Below are 22,576 nucleotides of genomic sequence, written 5' to 3'. Positions count from 1 at the left end.
TCAAAAAGTTAGCATGGTAATGTTAGCACGAGTTAAACAGTTAACATGTGCCAATTACCAAGTTATATTATTATGAGGTATATGGCGAAAACATATGCTAAAAATGTTAGCATGCTAACAGTTAGCATGTGTTAACAACCAAGTAATAGGACTCTGAGGTGTACACTTGTAAAATAGGATCAAAAAAAAGGTAGCATGCTGACGTCAGCAAGTTAACCGTTAGCATGTGTTAACTACAAAGTTACGACTCTGAGGTGTACGCTTGTAAAATTAGCTCAAAAAGTTAGCATGGTAATGTTAGCACGAGTTAAACAGTTAACATGTGTCAATTACCAAGTTATATTATTATGAGGTATATGGCGAAAACATATGCTAAAAATGTTAGCATGCTAACAGTTAGCATGTGTTAACAACCAAGTAATAGGACTCTGAGGTGTACACTTGTAAAATAGGATCAAAAAAAAAGGTAGCATGCTGACGTCAGCAAGTTAACCGTTAGCATGTGTTAACTACAAAGTTACGACTCTGAGGTGTACGCTTGTGAAATTAGCTCAAAAAGTTAGCATGGTAATGTTAGCACGAGTTAAACAGTTAACATGTGTCAATTACCAAGTTATATTATTATGAGGTATATGGCGAAAACATATGCTAAAAATGTTAGCATGCTAACAGTTAGCATGTGTTAACAACCAAGTAATAGGACTCTGAGGTGTACACTTGTAAAATAGGATCAAAAAAAAGGTAGCATGCTGACGTCAGCAAGTTAACCGTTAGCATGTGTTAACTACAAAGTTACGACTCTGAGGTGTACGCTTGTGAAATTAGCTCAAAAAGTTAGCATGGTAATGTTAGCATGAGTTAAACAGTTAACATGTGTCAATTACCAAGTTATATTATTATGAGGTATATGGCGAAAACATATGCTAAAAATGTTAGCATGCTAACATTTAGTTTTTCTCATGTACTAAGCAAAATGGGTTTAAAGAAAAAAAGCTAACGTTAGCATGCTAACAGCTCTATAGTCCGGAAAATATGTTGATACTGCATCGTTTCGTTCTTGTTGGGACTTCTCATGACTTTTCAGGTGGGTAGTTCATTCTTCACTCACGGTTTAATTTAAATGAGGAACGAGGCGAAAACACACAGTAAACAAAGAACAATGACCGTGGACGAGTGCGAAAGAGAAAGTGTGATATTAAATGACTGGCTCCATCGAGGCCAGTTCAGTAGCTAATGGAGATTAGCACCCTGACAGCTGCTGCCCGGTGTATGTGTGTGTGTGTGTGTGTGTGTGTGTGTGTGTGTGTGTGTGTGTGTGTGTGTGTGTGTGTGCGTGTGTGTGTGTGTGTGTGTGTGTGTGTGTGTGTGTGTGTTCTTGTATTTCTAGCCTTCTTGAGACATCAACAAGGAAATGTATCTTCCATATTTTTAGGGCCCGCAGTGTCCCATTGCATAAGGACTCCCAAAAGGAGTCCTTATGCAATGGGACATAAGGACCTATTGAATTTGTAAGGTTTTATTATTCTTTATTCTTCCGCCGCCACATTAAACTGTAATTTGACCCACTTAACATGCTTCAAAACTCACCATATTTGACCCACACATCAGGATCTGCAAAAATTGCCTTTTTAAAAAAAAAAACGAACCACAAAACTCAAAATTGCGCTCTAGCGCCCCCTAGGGGGAAAACAACTAGACTGCCTGTAACTCCCACTAGGAAGGTCGGAGAGACATGAAACAAAAACCTCTATGTAGGTCTGACTTAGACCTACATTTAATAATAGTACATTCTTGGGCTAAAATCAACAGGAAGTTGGCAATTCCCCCTTCAAGACAAAAAAGTACTAAAAACAGTCACTTTTGCCTCTTTGAGCTGTAATTTGACCCCCTTAACATGCTTCAAAACTCACCAAACTGAACGCACACATCAGGACTGGCAAAAATTGTGATCTAATAAAAAAACCTAACCCCAAATCTCAAAATTGTGCTCTAGCGCATTTTTTTAATAAAACGCACAAAAAACTGCTCCTCGGATGAAAAAACTGACAAAACTGCCCGTAACTCCCACTGGGAATGTCGGAGAGACATGAAACAAAAACCTCAATGTAGGTCTCACTTAGACCTACATTTCATAAATTGACAACCCCCAGCAAAAATCAACAGGAAGTTTGCTATTCCCCCTTCAAAACAACATTTTTGTAAAAACCGGTCACCTTCCTTCAAAATCTTTCTCCTCTGAGCGCGTTTGTTGTTTCGGCTTCAAACTAACACAGGAGAGAGATTGAACCCTTGTGTATAAAAGTATAGAACAGCTTTTTAATACCTGCTCCGGTTTTGATTTTATGACCCTTCAAAGACCCGCTGCACTGATGCTGCTGCGCTGCTGTTTTTTTTTAAGATGGCTGCTCAAAAGCAGGAAGCACCAACATGCCCACACAATGCAGACAAGGTAGGTACACTAGACAAAAGTCTTGGGACACTTAGGACGACAACTGGACAAAGGTATTGGGACACTTGGGACTACAACTTGACAAAAGTTTTGGGCCACTTGGGACTAAAACTTGACAAAAGTTTTGGGCCACTTGGGACTAAAACTTGACAAAAGTTTTGGGACACTTGACTACAACTTGACATAAATATTGGGACACTTCGGATTACCACTGAACAAAAGTATTGGGACACTTAGGACTAAAACTTGACAAAAGTATTGGGCCACTTGGGACTAAAACTTGACAAAAGTATTGGGACACATAGAACTACCACTGGACAAAAGTATTGGGACACTTAGGACTAAAACTGGACAAATGTTTTGGGACACTTAGGACTAAAACTGGACAAAAGTATTGGGACACTTAGGATTAAAACTTGACAAATGTATTGGGACACTTAGGACTAAAACTGGACAAAAGTATTGGGACACTTAGGACTACAACTTGACAAATGTATTGGGACACTTAGGACTACAACTTGACAAAAGTATTGGGACACTTACTACTAAAACTGGACAAAAGTATTGGGACACTTAGGACTAGCACCTGCCAAATACGCGGGCCTGACCAATGCTGCTTGCAGCTTTAATTGTTGTTGTTCTTGTAAAATAGTGACATTTTTGGAGTAAAATTATGACTTTTGTCATCATTTTGCAAAGTAAAATTCCAATCATTATTATAATATTGCCAAAATGTTAAAGTTTTCTTATGAAATTGTGACTTTTGTCGAGTAAAATTATGACTCTTTTCACCAAATTGCCAAAAATGTGAGCTTTTTCTTGTAAAATTGCGACTGTTATTGAGTAAAATTCCAACTTTTATCATAATATTGCACAAATGTTCTGTTTGTGTGTCATATAAAATTCTGACTTTTATCACAATATTGACAATATTTTTTGTTGTTCCTGTAAAATAGTAAAAAAAATGTTATAAAATGATGACTTTTGTCATAATTCTGGCAATTTTGTGAAAAGAGTCATAATTTTACTCGACAAAAGTCACAATTTTAGAAGAAAACTTTAACATTTTGGTAATATTATAGTAATGATAAAAAATTTACTTGGCAAAATGATGACAAAAGTCATAATTTTACTCAAAAAAATGTCACTGTTTTACAAGAACACAAAAATTGGCAATATTGTGATAAAGGTCAGAATTTTATGACACACAAACGGAACATTTGTGCAATATTATGATAAAAGTTGGAATTTTGCTCAATAACAGTCGCAATTTTACAAGAAAAGCTTAACATTTTGGCAATTTTGTGAAAAGAGTCGTCATTTTACTCGACAAAAGTCACAATTTTATGACACACAAATGGAACATTTGTGCAATATTATGATAAAAGTTGGAATTTTACTCAATAACAGTCGCAATTTTACAAGAAAAGCTTAACATTTTGGCAATTTTGTGAAAAGAGTCGTCATTTTACTCGACAAAAGTCACAATTTTAGAAGAAAACTTTAACATTTTGGTAGTATTATAGTAATGATAAAAATTTTACTTGGCAAAATGATTACAAAAGTCACAATTTTACTCAAAAAAATGTCACTGTTTTACAAGAACAACACAAAAATTGGCAATATTATGATAAAAGTCAGAATTTTATATGACACAAACGGAACATTTGTGCAATATTATGATAAAAGTTGGAATTTTACTCAACAACAGTCGCAATTTTACAAGAAAAGCTTAACATTTTGGCAATTTTGTTAAAAGAGTCGTAATTTTACTCGACAAAAAGTCACAATTTTATAAGAAAACTTTAACATTTTGGTAATATTATAGTAATGATAAAAATTTTACTTGGCAAAATGATTACAAAAGTCACAATTTTACTCAAAAAAATGTCACTGTTTTACAAGAACAACACAAAAATTGGCAATATTATGATAAAAGTCAGAATTTTATGACACACAAACGGAACATTTGTGCAATATTATGATAAAAGTTGGAATTTTACTCAATAGCAGTCGCAATTTTACAAGAAAAGCTTAACATTTTGGCAATTTTGTGAAAAGAGTCGTCATTTTACTCGACAAAAGTCACAATTTTATAAGAAAACTTTAACACTTTGGTAATATTATAGTAATGATAAAAATTTTACTTGGCAAAATGATTACAAAAGTCACAATTTTACTCAAAAAAATGTCACTGTTTTACAAGAACAACACAAAAATTGGCAATATTATGATAAAAGTCAGAATTTTATGACACACAAACGGAACATTTGTGCAATATTATGATAAAAGTTGGAATTTTGCTCATTAACAGTCGCAATTTTACAAGAAAAGCTTAACATTTTGTCAATTTTGTGAAAAGAGTCGTAATTTTATTCAACAAAAGTCACAATTTTAGAAGAAAACTTTAACATTTTGGTAATATTATAGTAATGATAAAAAATTTACTTGGCAAAATGATGACAAAAGTCATAATTTTACTCAAAAAAATGTCACTGTTTTACAAGAACAACACAAAAATTGGCAATATTATGATAAAAGTCAGAATTTTATATGACACAAACGGAACATTTGTGCAATATTATGATAAAAGTTGGAATTTTGCTCATTAACAGTCGCAATTTTACAAGAAAAGCTTAACATTTTGGCAATTTTGTGAAAAGAGTCGTAATTTTACTCGACAAAAGTCAGAATTTTATGACACACAAATGGAACATTTGTGCAATATTATGATAAAAGTTGGAATTTTACTCAATAAAAATCGCAATTTTACAAGAAAAGCTTAACATTTTGGCAATTTTGTTAAGAGTCGTAATTTTACTCGACAAAAAGTCACAATTTTATAAGAAAACTTTAACATTTTGGTAATATTATAGTAATGATAAAAATTTTACTTGGCAAAATTATGACAAAAGTCATAATTTTACTCAAAAAAATGTCACTGTTTTACAAGAACAACACAAAAATTGGCAATATTATGATAAAAGTCAGAATTTTATGACACACAAACGGAACATTTGTGCAATATTATGATAAAGATTGGAATTTTACTCAATAACAGTCGCAATTTTACAAGAAAAGCTTAACATTTTGGCAATTTTGTGAAAAGAGTCGTAATTTTACTCGACAAAAGTCACAATTTTAGAAGAAAACTTTAACATTTTGGTAATATTATAGTAATGATAAAAAGTTTACTTGGCAAAATGATGACAAAAGTCATAATTTTACTCAAAAAAATGTCACTTTTTTACAAGAACAACACAAAAATTGGCAATATTATGATAAAAGTCAGAATTTTATGACACACAAACGGAACATTTGTGCAATATTATGATAAAAGTTGGAATTTTGCTCAATAACAGTCGCAATTTTACAAGAAAAGCTTAACATTTTGGCAATTTTGTGAAAAGAGTCGTCATTTTACTCGACAAAAGTCACAATTTTAGAAGAAAACTTTAACATTTTGGTAATATTATAGTAATGATAAAAAATTTACTTGGCAAAATGATGACAAAAGTCATAATTTTACTCAAAAAAATGTCACTGTTTTACAAGAACAACACAAAAATTGGCAATATTATGATAAAAGTCAGAATTTTATGACACACAAACGGAACATTTGTGCAATATTATGATAAAAGTTGTAATTTTACTCAATAACAGTCGCAATTTTACAAGAAAAGCTTAACATTTTGGCAATTTTGTGAAAAGAGTCGTCATTTTACTCGACAAAAGTCACAATTTTATAAGAAAACTTTAACACTTTGGTAATATTATAGTAATGATAAAAATTTTACTTGGCAAAATGATTACAAAAGTCACAATTTTACTCAAAAAAATGTCACTGTTTTACAAGAACAACACAAAAATTGGCAATATTGTGATAAAAGTCAGAATTTTATCACACACAAATGGAACATTTGTGCAATTTTATGATAAAAGTTGGAATTTTGCTCAATAACAGTCGCAGTTTTACAAGAAAAGCTTAACATTTTGGCAATTTTGTGAAAAGAGTCGTAATTTTACTTGACAAAGTCAAAATTTTATAAGAAAACTTTAACATTTTGGCAATATTACAATAATGATCGGAATTTTACTTGGCAAAATGATGACAAAAGTCATAATTGTACTCAAAAAAATGTCACTGTTTTACAAGAACAACACAAAAATTGGCAATATTATGATAAAAGTCAGAATTGTATATGACACAAACGGAACATTTGTGCAATATTATGATAAAAGTTGGAATTTTACTCAATAACAGTCGCAATTTTACAAGAAAAGCTTAACATTTTGGCAATTTTGTGAAAAGAGTCGTAATTTTACTCGACAAAAGTCACAATTTTATAAGAAAACTTTAACATTTTGGTAATATTATAGTAATGATAAACATTTTACTTGGCAAAATGATGACAAAAGTCATAATTTTACTGAAAATTAAAATTAAAATGTCCCTTTTTTACAAGAACAACACAAAAATTGGCAATATTATGATAAAGGTCAGAATTTTATGACAGACAAACTGAACATTTGTGCAATATTATGATAAAAGTTGGAATTTTACTCAATAACAGTCGCAATTTTACAAGAAAAGCTTAAAATGTTGGCAATTTTGATGATGATTTTTTTCACAAAATTGCCAACATTTTAAGCTTTTCTTGTAAAATTCCAACTCATTTTCCACAAGCTTTTTTATATGTGCATAGTATGTATATATTATTAATGTTGTAAATACACTTCTTTATATATCTAGAAAGGCTGGTCCTAAAGAGGTAGGCATTTTTCTCAGGTCTCAAGAAGGTAACAAATACGTGTGTGTGTGTGTGTGTGTGTGTGTGTGTGTGTGTGTGTGTGTGTGTGTGTGTGTGTGTGTGTGTGTGTGTGTGTGTGTGTGTGTGTGTGTGTGTGTGTGTGTGTGTGTGTGTGTTCTTGTGTTTCTAGCCTTCTTGAGACATGAAGAAGGAAAAGTATCTTCCATATGAGGAGGTGTGAACAAGTGATGACATAAAACAATAACATTGCATCTAATAGACAATGTCTCATTTGCTGGTGACATCTATCAACATGAGGGTGGTCCCAAAAAGGAGGGATTTTTCAAATTGACTCTGTTGCAAGTCTTGTGTGTTCTATGTAACTTGTTTGTGTGTGCTATGGCTATTGAGTTTTTTTTTTCTGGTCTCAGTCTGGACCCCCTCCCCAGGAGTCCAGCCTCAGAATGAATATTTTTTAACTCATCCCCCCCCCCCCCCAAAAAGGAGGGGTTTTTCAAATTGACCGTGTGTCTGGTCAACATATGAAATAACAAGTGTGTGTAAAATATTTAAATGTGCCCCCTTTGGACAAAATTAATTAAAAAAAATAAATGTATATAGAGACACACTGTAATAACTTGAAGTAAATAATGAAGATTAAAAACCAATTAGAAACTAAAAATTCGAAAAAAATAAAATACTTTTTTTTTTTTACTAAAAGCAGTCTTTTTCTCACAGTGTCGACTTATTTTTTTTTTATAAAATTAGGAACAATTTCTCATATTCTTTCTGTTTCTGTAATATTGCAATATTTTCTCGTAAAATTATTACTTTTTTATGTAAAATTATTACTTTTTTATGTAAAATTATTACTTTTTTATGTAAAATTATTACTTTTTAATGTAAAATTATTACTTTTTTATGTAAAATTATTACTTTTTTATGTAAAATTATGACTTTTTAGTGCAAAATGGTGACATTTGTCATACACAATTCTGACTTTTGTCACCATTTTTTTGTTGTGCTTGTAAAATAATGACATTTTTTTGAGTAAAATGATGACTTTTTTCCAAGTAAAACTCAGATTATTATTCTAATATTGCCAACATTTTTAAAGATTTCTTTTAAAATTACGACTCTTTTCATGAAATTGCCAAAATGTGAAGCTTTTCTTGTAAAATTGCGACTGCTATTAAGTAGAATTCCAACTTTTATCATAATATTGCACAAATGTTCAGTTTTTCTCGTAAAATGTAGACTTCCGTTGAGTAAAATGACGACTTTTATTACAACACTGGCAAAATTCAGAGTTTTTCTTGTGAAATTGCAACAAATTTTTCACAAGAAGCTTTTTTATATGTGCATAGTATGTATATATTATTAATGTTGTAAATACACTTCTTTATATATCTAGAAAGGCTGGTCCTAAAGAGGTAGGCATTTTTCTCAGGTCTCAAGAAGGTGACAAATACAAGATTGCGTGTGTGTGTGTGTGTGTGTGTGTGTGTGCGTGTGTGTGTGTGTGTGTGTAACATTGCATCTAATAGAGAATGTCTCATTTGCACCCCTGCTGGTCAAAATGAGGGTGGTCCCAAAAAGGAGGGATTTTTCACATTGACTGTGTGTCGCTTTTAAAAGTGCTCCCCCTCTGGTCAACATATGAAATAACAAGTGTGTGTAAGAAATTGAAATGAGCCCCCTTTGGCCAAAATTTATTAAAAAAATAAATAAATAAATAAATATGTATATAGAGACATACTGTAATAACTTTAAGTAAATCATGAAGATTAAAAACCAATTACAAACAAAAAAATTACAATTAAAAAAAAATTAACTAAAATCAGTCTTTTTCTCACAGTGTCGACTTTTTTCTTATAGATTTGGGAACAATCTCTCATATTATTTCTGTTTCTGTAATATTGCAATATTTTCTCGTAAAATGATTCCTTTTTTTATGTAAAATTATTACTTTTTAATGCCAAATGGTGACATTTGTCATATAAAATTCTGACTTTCATCACAATATTGCCAATTTTTTTGTTGTTCTTGTAAAACAGTGACATTTTGCCTAGTAAAATTCCGATTACTATTATAATATTGCCAACATTTTAAGCTTTTCTTGTAAAATTGCGACTGTTACTGTGTAAAATTCCAACTTTTATCATGACATTGCACACATTTTCAGATTTTCTTGTAAAATTTTGGTAAAATGACGACCTTTGTTATAATACTGCCAAAATTCTAAGTTTTTCTTGTGAAATTGTGACCTTTTTCTTGTGAAATTCCAACTCATTTTTCACAAGAAGCTTTTTTATATGTGCATAGTATGTATATATTATTAATGTTGTAAATACACTTCTTTATATATCTAGAAAGGCTGGTCCTAAAGAGGTAGGCATTTTTCTCAGGTCTCAAGAAGGTGACAAATACAAGAATGTGTGTGTGTGTGTGTGTGTGTGTGTGTGTGTGTGTGTGTGTGTGTGTGTGTGTGTGTGTGTGTGTGTGTGTTCTTGTGTTTCTAGCCTTCTTGAGACATGAAGAAGGAAAAGTATCTTCCATATGAGGAGGTGTGAACAAGTGATGACATAAAACAATAACATTGCATCTAATAGACAATGTCTCATTTGCTGGTGACATCTATCAACATGAGGGTGGTCCCAAAAAGGAGGGATTTTTCAAATTGACTCTGTTGCAAGTCTTGTGTGTTCTATGTAACTTGTTTGTGTGTACTATGGCTATTGAGGTTTTTTTTTTCTGGTCTCAGTCTGGACCCCCTCCCCAGGAGTCCAGCCTTAGAATGAATATTTTTTAACTCATCCTCCCCCCCCCAAAAAAAGGAGGGGTTTTTCAAATTGACCGTGTGTCTGGTCAACATATGAAATAACAAGTGTGTGTAAAATATTTAAATGTGCCCCCTTTGGACAAAATTAATAAAAAAATAAATGTATATAGAGACACACTGTAATAACTTGAAGTAAATAATGAAGATTAAAAACCAATTAGAAACTAAAAATTCGAAAAAAATAAAATACTTTTTTTTTTTTACTAAAAGCAGTCTTTTTCTCACAGTGTCGACTTATTTTTTTTTATAAAATTAGGAACAATTTCTCATATTCTTTCTGTTTCTGTAATATTGCAATATTTTCTCGTAAAATTATTACTTTTTTATGTAAAATTATTACTTTTTTATGTAAAATTATTACTTTTTAGTGCAAAATGGTGACATTTGTCATACACAATTCTGACTTTTGTCACCATTTTTTTGTTGTGCTTGTAAAATAATGAAATTTTTTTGAGTAAAATGATGACTTTTTTCCAAGTAAAACTCAGATTATTATTCTAATATTGCCAACATTTTTAAAGATTTCTTTTAAAATTACGACTCTTTTCATGAAATTGCCAAAATGTGAAGCTTTTCTTGTAAAATTGCGACTGCTATTAAGTAGAATTCCAACTTTTATCATAATATTGCACAAATGTTCAGTTTTTCTCATAAAATGTAGACTTCCGTTGAGTAAAATGACGACTTTTATTACAACACTGGCAAAATTCAGAGTTTTTCTTGTGAAATTGCAACAAATATTTCACAAGAAGCTTTTTTATATGTGCATAGTATGTATATATTATTCATGTTGTAAATACACTTCTTTATATATCTAGAAAGGCTGGTCCTAAAGAGGTAGGCAGTTTTCTCAGGTCTCAAGAAGGTGACAAATACAAGATTGCGTGTGTGTGTGTGTGTGTGTGTGTGTGTGTGTGTGTGTGTGTGTGTGTGTGTGTGTGTGTGTGTGTGTGTGTGTGTGTGTGTGTGTGTGTGTGTGTAACATTGCATCTAATAGAGAATGTCTCATTTGCACCCCTGCTGGTCAAAATGAGGGTGGTCCCAAAAAGGAGGGATTTTTCACATTGACTGTGTGTCGCTTTTAAAAGTGCTCCCCCTCTGGTCAACATATGAAATAACAAGTGTGTGTAAGAAATTGAAATGAGCCCCCTTTGGCCAAAATTAATTAAAAAATAAATAAATAAATAAATATGTACATAGAGACATACTGTAATAACTTTAAGTAAATCATGAAGATTAAAAACCAATTACAAACAAAAAAATTACAATTAAAAAAAAATTAACTAAAATCAGTCTTTTTCTCACAGTGTCGACTTTTTTCTTATAGATTTGGGAACAATCTCTCATATTATTTCTGTTTCTGTAATATTGCAATATTTTCTCGTAAAATGATTCCTTTTTTTATGTAAAATTATTACTTTTTAATGCCAAATGGTGACATTTGTCATATAAAATTCTGACTTTCATCACAATATTGCCAATTTTTTTGTTGTTCTTGTAAAACAGTGACATTTTTTGAGTAAAATGATGACTTTTGTCATCATTTTGCCTAGTAAAATTCCGATTACTATTATAATATTGCCAACATTTTAAGCTTTTCTTGTAAAATTGCGACTGTTGCCGCGTAAAATTCCAACTTTTATCATATTATTGCACACATTTTCAGATTTTCTTGTAAAATTTTGGTAAAATGACGACTTTTATTATAATACTGCCAAAATTCTAAGTTTTTCTTGTGAAATTGTGACCTTTTTCTTGTGAAATTCCAACTCATTTTTCACAAGAAGCTTTTTTATATGTGCATAGTATGTATATATTATTAATGTTGTAAATACACTTCTTTATATATCTAGAAAGGCTGGTCCTAAAGAGGGGGGCTTTTTTCTCAGGTCTCAAGAAGGTAACAAATACAAGAATGTGTGTGTTTAATCTAAAGTTACAATTTGGCCATTCCTCGTTTTCGTCACAGAAAAAAAGCAGCGTTCCAAAAAGGCGGCGTGTCGCTGATTGCCGGGTTCCGGCGTCTGCAGGTCTCAGGCTGTGGGAACGAACTTCTCGTCACAGTCGTTTGTGGTGTAGGGGGGGGGCAATAATTATGGTGGCGCACGCTGCATGTGTGTATGTGTATAATAAGAGCAAATATATTTATCTGAAACAATATTGACATGCTCGCATGATTCACGGCGTGTGAACGTTGTTTATGTTCCGCGGCTGGCTGGGCTGAGGTGTGTGTGTGTGTGTGTGTGTGTGTGTGTGTGTGTGTGTGTGTGTGTGTGTGTGTGTGTGTGTGTCAAGGCCAAAGACTTGGCATTTTGCTCAGCGTGTGGCCCAAAGGTAAAAATACATCCCGGCCATACTTTTCTGCACTCAGCTGTCCCACAGACACACGGCGTGTGTGTGTGTGTGTGTGTGTGTGTGTGTGTGTGTGTGTGTGTGTGTGTGTGTGTGTGTGTGTGTGTGTAACAGTGTGTGTGTAGTGGTGTTTGTGTGACGCACATCTTCACTACACGACAACAACACCCTTATGCTAAGTGGAAAGACATTAGGAAGTAATAATATGTAACCACAATATGGAGTCCTTCACCCCCTGCGGTGTCCCCGTTACATTTGAGGAAAAAACCCGACATGAAACTCTTGAGAAGTTTCTACTGGGAACCTTTTTTTTTTTTAAGTTTTCTATGGCGGTGTGATGGTTGTGTACTAATTCAGCGGTGTCAAATTCATTTTCACTGAAGGCCACGTCGCAGTTATGTGGTCTTTCTAACTGAATATAATATTATTAAACCATTTTTTAATGCCATTTTTTTTTTTAACCTAAAATGTCAAAACAAAATATGGTAAGTTGCAATAATTTCACCTCAAAATTTTGTGTACAAAACCCAAAAGCAGTGAAGTTGTCACGTTGTGTAAATGGTAAATAAAAAGAGAATACAATGATTTGCAAATATATATATATATATATACGGATCACGATTGAAGCCAACAAGCAAACCGTCAACTTCCTTGACGTCACTTTCAACCTGAGAAATAACAGCTACCAACCATTCACGAAACCCAACACAACACTCCAATACGTGCACCATGACAGCAACCACCCACCCACCACCACGAAAAGAATACCTACCGGAATCAATAAAAGGCTATCGATGCTGTCATCTAGCAAAGCTGAATTTGACCAAGCAACCCCCCCGTACCAAAAAGCCCTTGATGAAAGCGGATACAATTTCACCCTCACCTATGAACCCACGCCAGGAAACCAGCCAAAAAAGAACAGAAAACGGAACGACATCATCTGGTACAACCACCCATACAGCAAAAACGTCTCAACGAACATTGGACACAAATTCCTCAATCTGATTGACAAACACTTTCCCAAAGACAACATCCTAAGAAAAGTATTCAACAAGAACAACATTAAATTGAGCTACAGCTGCATGAACAATATACGACAAATCATCTCAAACCACAACAAAACAATTGCAAATGAGCCGTCGGCCCTCAGACAGAGCGACTCCAAAACCAACAAAGGATGTAATTGTCGAAAGAAACCTGATTGCCCTCTCAACGGGGGGTGCTTACAAACATCAGTTGTCTACCAATCTAAGGTAATACGCAAGGACATTAACACATCCGACACATATGTAGGATTAACCGAGGGAGAATTCAAAACCAGATGGAACAATCACAAGGCTTCTTTCAGGAACAAAAACCTGCGAAATACCACAGAACTCAGCAAACACATTTGGGACCTCAAAGACAATAATGTTGAATATTCAATAACATGGCAAATTCTTGCATCCAGCACACCTTACAATAGTGGTAATAAAAGATGCAACCTATGCTTGAAAGAGAAACTGTTTATTATTTACCGTCCAGACCTGTCATCCCTCAACAAGCGCAGCGAAATTGTAACAACATGCCGCCATAGACGGAAACACCTCCTAGGTAACACATGAGCCAATCACCACGCCCCTAGGCCAGCCTGTACCCACCCACTCTGTGCCCTATATAAACCATGGTATGCGAATGCTCCCATTAAAATCTCCTGACGATTGAGGGTACCCCCCCTCATGAAACAGGCCTGTAGAGATGAAATAGTCTTGTGATTTTTTTCCCACACATATATATATATATATATATATATATATAAATAGTATATATATATATATATATATATATATATATATATATATATATATATATGCTTATATTCAATTGAATAGACTGCAAAGACAAGATATTTAACATCCAAACAGGTAAAATGTGTTATTTTTTTGCAAATATTAGCTCATTTGGAATTCGATGCCTGCAGCATGTTTCAAAAAAGCTGGCACAAGTGGCAAAAAAGAGTGATAAAGTTGAGGAATGCTCATCAAAGACTTATTTTGGAACATCCCACAGGTGAACATGGCTAATTGGGAACAGGTGGGTGCCATGATTGGGTATAAAAGCAGATTCCGTGAAATGCTCAGTCGTTCACAAACAAGGACGGGGTGACAAATGCCTGAGCAAATTGTTTAAGAACAACATTTCTCAAGCAAGGAATTTAGGGATTTCACCATCTACGCTCCGTAATATCGTCAAAAGGTTCAGAGAATCTGGAGAAATCACTGCACGTGAGCCATGATATTACGCACCTTGGATCCCTTTGGCGGTACTGCATCAAAAAGCCACATCGGTGTGTAAAGGATATCACCAGTAACACTTCAGAAAACCACTGTCAGTAACTACAGTTGGTCGCGACATCTGTAAGTGCAAGTTAAAACTCTACTATGCAAAGCCGAAGCCATTTATCAACAACACCCGGAGACGCCACCGCCGGCTTCGCTGGGCCCGAGCTCATCTAAGATGGACTGATGCAAAGTGTTCTGAAAAGTGTTTGGAAACTGTGGACGTTGTGAAAGGAACCTTTCTAGGGTGAAAGTGTAAAAGGCAGCATGTGTGATGGTATGGGGGGTGTATTAGTGGCCAAGACATGGGTAACTTACACATCTGTGAAGGCACCATTAATGCTGAAAGGTACATACAGCTTTTGGAGCAACATATGTTGCCATCCAAGCAACGTTATCATGGACGCCCCTGCTTATTTCGGCAAGACACCTGAAAAGCTTCAAAAATGTGTCTCCTCGGTTCCCAAAGGTTTAATGAGTGTTGTTAAAAGGAAAAAAAGTGGTAAAATATCTTGTCTTTGCAGTCTATTCTTTGTTGTATTCTCTTTTTATTTACCATTTACACAACGTGACAACTTCACCGCTTTTGGCTTTTGTAGTTGAACCCGAAATGTGTTCCATTGTAGCACCTTTCCAACACCTGGGGCCCCGCAATCACATTTAGCCGACACCCCCCCTGGGGGCCCAGACTCCATTAGTTACTTGGACACACATCTGGAGACGCCATGTGGTGGGCAGCACCCCAGCTACCGCAACACACACACACACACACACACACACACACACAGACGGCGTTGTATTGTGGAGGCTGAGAAGCGCAGCTGTGACTGTTTGCTGAGCGACAGGAAGAGAAGACGATTGGGTCCAGCAGTTCATTAGATGGACTCAGTAAAACATGATGGGCCTGTAAAAAAACCAAAAAAAAAAAAAAAAGAATAAATGGAAGAAAGGCTCAGTAGATCTGCCAAGACCGAGGACAAGCCATCCCAAATCACACGATTGGGTGAGCAATCACAGACTTTATGAACACTCCACTGACAGCTTTCATGTTGAGGGCTTTTTTTAAAAGCATCAAGCAAATGTTTGGAGATGAAAGATTGGTTCAAGATGCAAACACGTCTGCTTATTCGTCAAATAAGTCCAGGAATAAAATGCAAATCAATTTAAAAGCTGCCTGGTGCTGAAATTTAAGCAGAAAAATCTCAATTGATGTAAAAAATAGATTTTCTTTTGTGTATTTGTTTCCTATATTTCAGTATTAATTTGTATTATTCTTTGTGTTTTTAGTCAATTAAATCCAGGAATAAAATGCAAATCCATTTGGTGCTGAAACCCAAGCAGAAAAATCTCAATTGATTTTTTTTGTGTAATTGTTTCCTATATTTCAGTATTAATTTGTATTATTCTTTGTATTTTTAGTCAAATAAATCCCAGAATAAAATGCAAATCCATTTGGTGCTAAAACCCAAGCAGAAAAATCTCAATTGATTTTTTTTCTGTATTTGTTTTATATATTTCAGTATTAATTTGTATTATTCTTTGTATTTTTAGTCAAATAAATCCAGGAATAAAATGCAAATCAATTTGGTGCTAAAACCCAAGCAGAGAAATCTCAATTGATTTTTTTTGTGTATTTGTTTCCTATATTTCAGTATTAATTTGTATTATTCTTTGTGTTTTTAGTCAAATAAATCCAGGAATAAAATGCAAATCAATTTGGTGCTAAAACCCAAGCAGAAGAATCTCAATTGATTTTTTTGTGTGTATTTGTTTGTTATATTTCAGTATTAATTTGTATTATTCTTTGTGTTTTTAGTCAAATAAATCCCAAAATAAAATGCAAATCCATTTGGTGCTAAAACCCAAGCAGAAAAATCTCAATTGATTTTTTTTGTGTATTTGTTTCCTATATTTCAGTATTAATTTGTATTATTCTTTGTATTTTTAGTTAAATAAATCCAAGAATAAAATGCAAATCCATTTGGTGCTGAAACCCAAGCAGAAGAATCTCAATTGATGTTAAAAATAGATTTTTTTGTGTATTTCTTTCCTATATTTGTGTTTTTAGTCAAAATAAATCCAGGAATAAAATGCAAATTAATTTAAAAGCTGCCTGGTGCTGAAACCCAAGAAGATAAACCTCAATTGATGTAAAAAATAGATTTTTTTGTATATTTGTTTCCTATATTTCAGTATTAATTTGTATTATTCTTTGTGTTTTTAGTCAAATAAATCCAGGAATAAAATGCAAATCAATTTGGTGCTGAAACCCAAGCAGAAGAATCTCAATTGATGTAAAAAATAGATTTTTTTGGTGTATTTGTTTCCTATATTTCAGTATTAATTTGTATTATTTTTTGGGTTTTTAGTCAAATAAATCCAGGAATAAAATGCAAATCAATTTGGTGCTGAAACCCAAGCAGAACAATCTCAATTGATGTAAAAAATAGATTTTTTGTGTGTAATTGTTTCCTATATTTCAGTATTTGTTTCCTGTATTTGTGTTTTTAGTCAAATAAATCCAGGAATAAAATGCAAATCAATTTAAAAGCTGCCTGGTGCTGAAATTTAAGCAGAAAAACCTCAATTGATGTTAAAAATAGATTTTTTTGTGTATTTCTTTCCTATATTTGTGTTTTTAGTCAAAATAAATCCAGGAATAAAATGCAAATTAATTTAAAAGCTGCCTGGTGCTGAAACCCAAGAAGATAAACCTCAATTGATGTAAAAAATAGATTTTTTTGTATATTTGTTTCCTATATTTCAGTATTAATTTGTATTATTCTTTGTGTTTTTAGTCAAATAAATCCAGGAATAAAATGCAAATCAATTTGGTGCGAAACCCAAGAAGAAAAATCTCAATTGATGTAATAAATATATTTTTTTGTGTATTTGTTTCCTATATTTCAGTATTAATTTGTATTATTCTTTGTGTTTTTAGTCAATTAAATCCAGGAATAAAATGCAAATCAATTTGGTGCTGAAACCCAAGCAGAAGAATCTCAATTGATGTAAAAAAATATATTTTTTTGTGTATTTGTTTCCTATATTTTCGTATTAATTTGTATTATTATTTGTGTTTTTAGTCAAAATAAATCCAGGAATAAAATGCAAATCAATTTAAAAGCTGCCTGGTGCTGAAACCCAAGCAGAAAAATCTCAATTGATATAATAAATATATTTTTTTGTGTATTTGTTTCCTATATTTCAGTATTAATTTGCATTATTCTTTGGGTTTTTAGTCAAATAAGTCCAGGAATAAAATGCAAATCAATTTAAAAGCTGCCTGGTGCTGAAATTTAAGCAGAAAAATCTCAATTGATGTAAAAAATAGATTTTTTTGTGTGTATTTGTTTCCTATATTTCAGTATTAATTTGTATTATTCTTTGGGTTTTTAGTCAAATAAATCCAGGAATAAAATGCAAATCAATTTGGTGCTGAAACCCAAGCAGAAGAATCTCAATTGATGTAAAAAAATAGATTTTCTTTGTGTATTTGTTTCCTATATTTGTGTTTTTAGTCAAAATAAATCCAGGAATAAAATGCAAATCAATTTAAAAGCTGCCTGGTGCTGAAACCCAAGCAGAAAAACCTCAATTGATGTAAAAAAATAGATTTTTTTTTTTAGTGTATTTGTTTGTTATATTTCAGTATTAATTTGTATTATTCTTTGTGTTTTTAGTCAAATAAATCCAGGAATAAAATGCAAATCATTTTGGTGCTGAAACCCAAGCAGAAGAATCTCAATTGATGTAAAAAATAGATTTTTGTGTGTATTTGTTTCCTATATTTGTGTTTTTAGTCAAAATAACGCCAGGAATAAAATGCAAATCAATTTAAAAGCTGCCTGGTGCTAAAATTCAAGCAGAAAAATCTCAATTGATGTAAAAAAATAGATTTTTTTGGTGTATTTGTTTCCTATATTTCAGTATTAATTTGTATTATTCTTTGTGTTTTTAGTCAAATAAATCCAGGAATAAAATGCAAATCAATTTGGTGCTGAAACCCAAGCAGAACAATCTCAATTGATGTAAACAATTGATTTTTTTTTTGTGTATTTGTTTTATATATTTCAGTATTAATTTGTATTATTCTTTGTGTTTTAGTCAAAATAAATCCAGGAATAAAATGCAAATCAATTTGGTGCTGAAACCCAAGCAGAAGAATCTCAATTGATGTAAAAAAAAAAAAAAGATTTTTTTGTGTATTTGTTTCCTATATTTGTGTTTTTAGTCAAATAAATCCAGGAATAAAATGCAAATCAATTTAAAAGCTGCCTGGTGCTGAAATTTAAGCAGAAAAATCTCAATTGATGTAAAAAATAGATTTTTTTTTTGTGTATTTGTTTCCTATATTTCAGTATTAATTTGTATTATTCTTTGTATTTTTAGTTAAATAAATCCAGGAATAAAATGCAAATTAATTTAAAAGCTGCCTGGTGCTGAAACCCAAGAAGATAAACCTCAATTGATGTAAAGAAATAGATTTTTTTGTATATTTGTTTCCTATATTTCAGTATTAATTTGTATTATTCTTTGTGTTTTTAGTCAAATAAATCCAGGAATAAAATGCAAATCAATTTGGTGCTGAAACCCAAGCAGAACAATCTCAATTGATGTAAACAATTGATTTTTTTTTGTGTATTTGTTTTATATATTTCAGTATTAATTTGTATTATTCTTTGTGTTTTTAGTCAAAATAAATCCAGGAATAAAATGCAAATCAATGTGGTGCTGAAACCCAAGCAGAAGAATCTCAATTGATGTAAAAAAAAAAATAGATTTTTTTGTGTATTTGTTTCCTATATTTGTGTTTTTAGTCAAATAAATCCAGGAATAAAATGCAAATCAATTTAAAAGCTGCCTGGTGCTGAAATTTAAGCAGAAAAATCTCAATTGATGTAAAAAATAGATTTTTTTGTGTGTATTTGTTTCCTATATTTCAGTATTAATTTGTATTATTCTTTGTGTTTTTAGTCAAATAAATCCCAGAATAAAATGCAAATCCATTTGGTGCTAAAACCCAAGCAGAAAAATCTCAATTGATTTTTTTTGTGTATTTGTTTCCTATATTTCAGTATTAATTTGTATTATTCTTTGTATTTTTAGTCAAATAAATCCAAGAATAAAATGCAAATCCATTTGGTGCTAAAACCCAAGCAGAAAAATCTCAATTGATTTTTTTTGTGTAATTGTTTCCTATATTTCAGTATTAATTTGTATTATTCTTTGTGTTTTTAGTCAAATAAATCCAGGAATAAAATGCAAATCCATTTGGTGCTAAAACCCAAGCAGAAAAATCTCAATTGATTTTTTTGTGTGTATTTGTTTGCTATATTTCAGTATTAATTTGTATTATTCTTTGGGTTTTTAGTCAAATAAATCCAGGAATAAAATGCAAATCAATTTGATGCTGAAACCCAAGCAGAAAAATCTCAATTGATTTTTTTGTGTATTTGTTTCCTATATTTCAGTATTAATTTGTATTATTCTTTGTATTTTTAGTCAAATAAATCCAGGAATAAAATGCAAATCCATTTGGTGCTAAAACCCAAGCAGAAAAATCTCAATTGATTTTTTTTGTGTATTTGTTTTATATATTTCAGTATTAATTTGTATTATTCTTTGTATTTTTAGTCAAATAAATCCAGGAATAAAATGCAAATCCATTTGGTGCTAAAACCCAAGCAGAAAAATCTCAATTGATTTTTTTTTGTGTATTTGTTTCCTATATTTCAGTATTAATTTGTATTATTCTTTGTGTTTTTAGTCAAATAAATCCAAGAATAAAATGCAAATCAATTTGGTGCTAAAACCCAAGCAGAAAAATCTCAATTGATTTTTTTGTGTGTATTTGTTTGTTATATTTCAGTATTAATTTGTATTATTCTTTGGGTTTTTAGTCAAATAAATCCAGGAATAAAATGCAAATCAATTTGATGCTGAAACCCAAGCAAAAGAATCTCAATTGATGTAAAAAAAATATTTTTTTGTGTATTTGTTTTATATATTTCAGTATTAATTTGTATTATTCTTTGTGTTTTTAGTCAAAATAAATCCAGGAATAAAATGCAAATCAATTTAAAAGCTGCCTGGTGCTGAAACCCAAGCAGAAAAACCTCAATTGATGCAAAAAATAGATTTTTTTTTTTGTGTATTTGTTTCCTATATTTCAGTATTAATTTGTATTATTCTTTGTGTTTTTAGTCAATTAAATCCAGGAATAAAATGCAAATCAATGTGGTGCTGAAACCCAAGCAGAAGAATCTCAATTGATGTAAAAAAATTGATTTTTTTGTGTATTTGTTTCCTATATTTGTGTTTTTAGTCAAAATAAATCCAGGAATAAAATGCAAATTATTTTAAAAGCTGCCTGGTGCTGAAACCCAAGAAGATAAACCTCAATTGATGTAAAAAATAGATTTTTTTGTATATTTGTTTCCTATATTTCAGTATTAATTTGTATTATTCTTTGTGTTTTTAGTCAAATAAATCCAGGAATAAAATGCAAATCAATTTGGTGCTGAAACCCAAGCAGAAGAATCTCAATTGATGTAAACAATTGATTTTTTTTTGTGTATTTGTTTTATATATTTCAGTATTAATTTGTATTATTCTTTGTGTTTTTAGTCAAAATAAATCCAGGAATAAAATGCAAATCAATTTAAAAGCTGTCTGGTGCTGAAACCCAAGCAGAAGAATCTCAATTGATGTAAAAAATAGATTTTCTTTGTGTATTTGTTTCCTATATTTGTGTTTTTAGTCAAAATAAATCCAGGAATAAAATGCAAATAATTTTAAAGCTGCCTGGTGCTGAAACCCAAGCAGAAAAACCTCAATTGATGTAAACAATTGATTTTTTTTTGTGTATTTGTTTTATATATTTCAGTATTAATTTGTATTATTCTTTGTGTTTTTAGTCAAATAAATCCAGGAATAAAATGCAAATCAATTTGGTGCTGAAACCCAAGCAGAAGAATCTCAATTGATGCAAAAAATAGATTTTTTTGTGTGTATTTGTTTCCTATATTTCAGTATTAATTTGTATTATTCTTTGTGTTTTTAGTCAAATAAATCCAGGAATAAAATGCAAATCCATTTGGTGCTAAAACCCAAGCAGAAAAATCTCAATTGATTTTTTTTTGTGTATTTGTTTCCTATATTTCAGTATTAATTTGTATTATTCTTTGTGTTTTTAGTCAAATAAATCCAAGAATAAAATGCAAATCAATTTGGTGCTAAAACCCAAGCAGAAAAATCTCAATTGATTTTTTTGTGTGTATTTGTTTGTTATATTTCAGTATTAATTTGTATTATTCTTTGGGTTTTTAGTCAAATAAATCCAGGAATAAAATGCAAATCAATTTGGTGCTGAAACCCAAGCAGAAGAATCTCAATTGATGTAAAAAATAGATTTTTGTGTGTATTTGTTTCCTATATTTGTGTTTTTAGTCAAAATAACTCCAGGAATAAAATGCAAATAATTTAAAAGCTGCCTGGTGCTGAAACCCAAGCAGAAAAACCTCAATTGATGTAAAAAAAAAAAAGATTTTTTTGGTGTATTTGTTTGTTATATTTCAGTATTAATTTGTATTATTCTTTGTGTTTTTAGTCAAATAAATCCAGGAATAAAATGCAAATCAATTTAAAAGCTGCCTGGTGCTAAAATTCAAGCAGAAAAATCTCAATTGATGTAAAAAATAGATTTTTTTTGTGTATTTGTTTCCTATATTTCAGTATTAATTTGTATTATTCTTTGTGTTTTTAGTCAAATAAATCCAGGAATAAAATGCAAATCAATTTGGTGCTGAAACCCAAGCAGAAGAATCTCAATTTATGTAAAAAATATATTTTTTTGTGTATT

At 31.5% G+C, this 22,576-nt stretch overlaps 1 protein-coding gene across 3 annotated transcripts in view; it reads left to right on the top strand.

Moving 5' to 3' along the window:
• The window catches only part of slit2 (slit homolog 2 (Drosophila)), a 595,329-nt gene that overhangs the window by 115,842 nt on the left and 456,911 nt on the right, over positions 1-22,576 (top strand). The gene's annotated exons all lie outside the window — the stretch shown is intronic.

This window comes from Nerophis lumbriciformis, linkage group LG25, assembly GCF_033978685.3.
Source record: "Nerophis lumbriciformis linkage group LG25, RoL_Nlum_v2.1, whole genome shotgun sequence".
NCBI classification, from domain to species: domain Eukaryota; kingdom Metazoa; phylum Chordata; class Actinopteri; order Syngnathiformes; family Syngnathidae; genus Nerophis; species Nerophis lumbriciformis.
This window is presented reverse-complemented; position numbering and strand designations above follow the sequence as displayed.